The sequence below is a fragment of the Charadrius vociferus genome, unplaced genomic scaffold (genome assembly GCF_000708025.1).
Source record: "Charadrius vociferus isolate BGI_N301 unplaced genomic scaffold, ASM70802v2 scaffold529, whole genome shotgun sequence".
Classification (NCBI taxonomy): domain Eukaryota; kingdom Metazoa; phylum Chordata; class Aves; order Charadriiformes; family Charadriidae; genus Charadrius; species Charadrius vociferus.
The window spans coordinates 1,401,476-1,406,400 of NW_009650172.1; the positions used below are offsets into that span (position 1 = coordinate 1,401,476).

The 4,925-nt window shown below is 52.5% G+C and overlaps 1 protein-coding gene across 1 annotated transcript in view; it reads right to left on the minus strand.

The window, feature by feature from the left end:
* FAT2 (FAT atypical cadherin 2) overlaps positions 1 to 2,924 on the minus strand; it is a 62,855-nt gene extending 59,931 nt beyond the window's left edge. Inside the window, exon 1 of the mRNA XM_009892638.1 lies at positions 2,913 to 2,924. The gene's annotated coding sequence lies outside the window, so the exon portion shown is untranslated. The remainder of the gene's footprint in view (positions 1 to 2,912) is intronic.
* Positions 2,925 to 4,925: the final 2,001 nt, after the last annotated feature.

A 4,925-nucleotide genomic window follows, 5' to 3' on the forward strand; every position in this document is an offset into this window, starting at 1 on the left:
CCCTACAGTTTTAGGAAAACAAAAACAAGTAAAGAATGCAAAAACTGGACAATTTTAATTTCAAACAGCCTGAGTGCTCCTTTTGAGGGTCTGTGCAGGGGACAATGATGGAAGTGAGCACAGGAGCGGGTTGAGGAAGGAGACAGACTCCTTTAGCGTCCCATTTGAGGAGGAGTGGTTGGTGCAAACTTGAACCTTACTATTCACCAGCAAATCCCCCTGGGACAGCAGGTTATGAATCCTCCAGCCACACATAGAGCTTCGACTGGAGCTTGTCTCAAACTCAACACGAGTTAAATCACAGGACACCAATGCGTGGGAAAATCCGTGTGTTTTCATGGTGCAAATCCAAAAAGATGTGAAGAGGTTTACCTATGATATATTGGACTATTGGAGGTTGTGGGTGAAGATGAGTGAGAGCAATCTGGTAAATACACCAGAAAATGCAGTTTTGAGGTATCAAAATTGTTCAGCATTTTAGGCTAAATCTAGTGAACAGTTTTCCCCGAAAATGACAGAGAAAATTTGCACGGCATGGTGAGACTGAGTGATCTCCCTGGGGTCACCCTGGGACAGTGCTGGGTTGGGAATGGATCTGTAAGCTTTTGGGCTACAAATGTTCATGTTGGGTGCTCGCCTCACAGCACCCTAACTTCACTTGGACAATGACTTTGATTTGAAGCTCATCACAGCCTTTCAGAAATAGCTTGAACGGAATGAGAAGAGATAAATCTGGCTGGATTTACATGTGCAGCTTGTCCATTTTTTGCAGCTGGTTTAGTCCGATGACTTGTAGGGGAAATTGCAGGGAAGTTTTGAGGATTATAAAAGTGATAGTAGAAGCAATAGTACCTTGAAATTGCAAATCAGCTTTCGCTTTAAGATGTCTCATGAGAGGAGTCCGAGTGATCAGTCGGTAATGGCAATGGGAGGTGCATTTGGGAGGAATGAAAGGAAAAGTTCCTTCACGCAGCTGCGTCTCTCGCAGCCGTGGAAGGCGAGAAAATCAGGTATTGGTGGCTGGATTTCAACGGGGCTGAGGCAGGGCTCCGAACAATACCTGTATTATATTTAGACATACCAAGGTACAAGTGAGCAAACCTCTGGCTTCGGGGCATCAGCTGATTGCTACAAGAACCAGCATTTCCCTGTGTTTGCAGCCTTTCACAGCTGGCCAGGTTCCTTGCGCCTTTCGCCTGCATCTGGAGACATCGGACTTGGGGACTTGGTCTCATCTAGTGCAGCAAGGTGTGAGCTCTCAGCCAGCAAGGCTGGAAATGCTATTCTTCAGCAAGGCAAGAGGGTACCATGCCGTCCACAAGACAGCTCTCCTTTTTGCTCTGTGTGTCATTGGTCTTCCAGGTGGTCACAAAGGCCCTCTTTCAGTTGCTATTCTTTGCTGTGCTTTGCTGATGAAAGGCTGTTTGAGGAGACTGGTGCTCCTGAAGCCACGCATCAGGCAGACCCTGCGGAAAGGTTGGGCATAAGCTAAGGGTGGTTATTATCCAATCCCCTTACAAAACACAAATGCACAGCGAATGCAAAAGCCGCTGACAGCTCTACCTCATTGCCAGGGGATTGGCGACATCGGGTCTTCCTTTCCATGGCAGTGGCAGATCATGTCACCAGTCTTGTTTGCTTCAGGGGGCTGCAAGGGACTTGAGTTTCAGTTCTCAGAGAAGACTTTGATCCCTGGCTACAGAGCAGAGAAACATCATATTAGCCCACCAGGTGTAGTTGGGAAAAAAAAATAGACAGGCTTTTTGGGGGCTTGCGTGAAGGAGGACTGGAATGTCCAAAAGCCTTTCTGTTTTTCAAAATGTACCAGCTTGTTTAATAAGATATGTTGCCTTTCCTAATTAAATCACAACACGATTCGTGAGCAGCATTCTAGCTGTGCAGAAGGGACCACAGAATCCTCATATTATAGTTGGCTATGACACTAAGATGGACTCTTGCCTTCCATACAAAGGCAAACATGGGCTCTTAGAGCTCATTTGGATTGGCTAGTATCCCAGTAATCCAGGAAGGGAAAGGAGCACAGGAGAACTTCTCCTGAGGTCCAGCTGTTAATTGTCTGTCAGTGGTGGGTGAAAGCCTGGGAGTAGTGAAAACTGCATGGTTCTGCCTTCTCAGCTCTCTTACTCAACTTGAAGTCATGCTGGGTTGGGAAGAAAAGTGTTGTGCTTGTCCCGAGGAGCGACTCCGGCTCCTGCAGAAAGGGGTGGGCTGCAAAATTACCCGTGGTTGTGAGCAAAGAGTATTGACCTGGCTGGGGGAGCTGTGCCAGGAGGAAAGAGAGAAGATGGAGCCATGCATGATGCCTGGCTTTGCTGCTTCACACCACTCAGACAGTCAATCAAACAAGCCAACAAAAGCTCCATAAGCTGGTGTCAACATTTCACACCACCACGTCCCGCTGCTGGGATCTCACCCTGTCAGATGCAATGGGCCCTCTTCCAGGGCGGGGGGAATGTCAGAGCTCCATCACTTGGCTGGCAAAGACGCTCCTTTCTCCCTAATCGCGGGGAGAGATTTCATTTCCTGGTTCCGCCCAAGATCTCCATTTGATAAAGCCAAGACGTTCTGCTGTGGGTTAGCTGCACGCAAAGAGTGTTGCAGAGAAGCAGCATGTTCGGGCTAGGGTAGGGAAATCACCACGGGCCTCTCTGGACCGACAAGAAACACTTACAGGGGCCTCGCTGCCAATGGCTATACCTACTCATTGCCCTGGGGAGCAGATCTGCCTGTCTCCTGAACACATGCCTGCAGGCCCATCTTCCAGCGCATCCTCCTAAACATGTGCCCTTCCTGACCAGCACTTGCAGCCGGCCCCACCGGGGCATTGTTTCCATGGATTTGGAGGTCAGGGCAGTGCTCTTGAGATGTGGCAGTGGGGTGTTCCTCCAAACCCTCCTGCCCTCAGAAACAGACATGATGGTGCAACCCCCTTTATCACCCCTGCTGAGGGTTTGGCACTCTTTAAGCGAGCTGGCCCAGCTAGGGGCTGAAGTGCTCCAGAGGTCGTGGTGAGGGTGGGCAGCCAGCCTCATGGTGGGCGCTTCCTAAGAGGTCCCAGCTCCCATTGCTCTCCCATGGTGCCTGAGCTGATTTATCAGGCTGCCTCCGAACCTACAGCAAACATCCGCTCCCTGGTGTGCCGGGATCTGACGGACCCCGAGGCAGAGCCGAGGCAGACGGAGGGTTACCTCCCCTCAGGGACAAACAACTTTTGTTTCCCCTTTGCAAAAAGGAGAGCCGGTCTGTGGGTCTGGCCTTTGAGCCCCAGCATCTGCTGCGCCGAAACGCTCTGTGGGTATGTTTGCACGGGAGCGTGCAGGGACTTGCAAGGGAAGGGGCGATTATCTGCCTGGAACAACAGCAGCATTTTCCCCAACAAGCGGGAGCGTGTGCGCTGGGGGAGGGGAGGATCCAGCCCGGCTCAGGAATCGGCTCCCTGTGCTTGTGTGTGCGCTGCAACCTCATTGACCAGCGCTGGTAATAACCCTCCATGAAGCTGCTCCAATGAGTCAGGATCGTTCCCGTGGAGCTGCAAACCGCCATGCGGCTCCCAGCTGGGCAGAACATGCCGGGCAGCGAGGTGGGTGCTGTCTGCAGAGAGGGACAGGCAGGTTGCATCTCTCTCGTATTCTTGAAACCTCCCAAGGGACACAGGGTGGGTCCATCTGTCCCTTTGCTGTGGATCCTCCGAGTGGTAACCAAAGGCCCTGAACCACATCTCTCTGTGCAAACTTGATTCTCACTCTGAGACTCACTCTTTTTACCCAATGAAAATTTGAACCGGGATTTCCTTAGAGCAGCTCCAGGTTATCCTGGTCTGAGGTCCAAGAGGAGTCCATTGATGGGTGGATTGGACTCAGGCCACCCATCATACTCAGTTTCGGGGATAGAGGCTGGTGCAATGCAAACCACTCCTTCTGGTCTCCCCAGCACCCAGTGCAGGCTCCACTAAGACATCTTTGGCTTTTGAAGCTGAATGCTGGGCAGTCCCTACCCTCACACGCACAGGGGGCATCACCACAGAGCTCATGTTGGAATCAGGCCTCCCACTCTCTTTGGTGTTGCACAAGGCTATTGTGTGGGACAGATCAAACACAGTGGATTGCTGAGAGTGAAGGACACGAGGTTGTTGGCAGTGTTGGACTGGAATCCAGGTCTCTTTGGGCCCTTTGTGGGGTCATAACCACTGCTGTGCCACGCTCCCCTTGTTGGGTTCTCCACTGAGGATGATGCACACTGATTCCTACAGGGCACTGCTGACAGATTCCTTGCCCCTTTAAAAGAGATGAAGTCATCTGCCTCCGAAGCCATCTGGCACCAGGACAGAGTCAGACGCTCAGTGCAACAGAAGGCTGGGATGCCAGCCCACAGAGGGGATGTCATCGCTCTACGGACAGATGGGACTCTGATGGGATGGGGCGAGATGCTGTGCAAGACCCCAGAAGAAGATTTGGTGTTGCAGGGAAGGCAATGAAGACCTGCCAGCAGAGAGCACCGGGTTGTGCCACAACCCCGTATCCATCATCTCTGCTGAGTGGAGCCCCATCGGGAGGTGGGAGCTGCACACTGTCCTCCTGGGAGGACACGGGCACAGGCTGGGCTGGACACGGGCACGGGCTGGACCTCGGCTCTCGTCATGGGATGAGCTAGCGAGTCAGCGTGTCTCCTCCTCCCCCTCCATCCGTCTGCGCAGAGCAGGCATTAGCTCATCTCAAGCCAATCGGTCTCCACCACGTGCCGGATGGCTGATCTCATCGTTGGCTGGGGTGGCAGTGACTGAATCCGGAGCGGTGTGTGACTGCAGTCTCCACGGGGTGGCTGTTGGGGCAGCACGGGGAAAGGAGCCACCACGTCCCTGCAAGGCATGGGGAAGTGACCTCAAGCAAAACTGCCCACCAGACCTG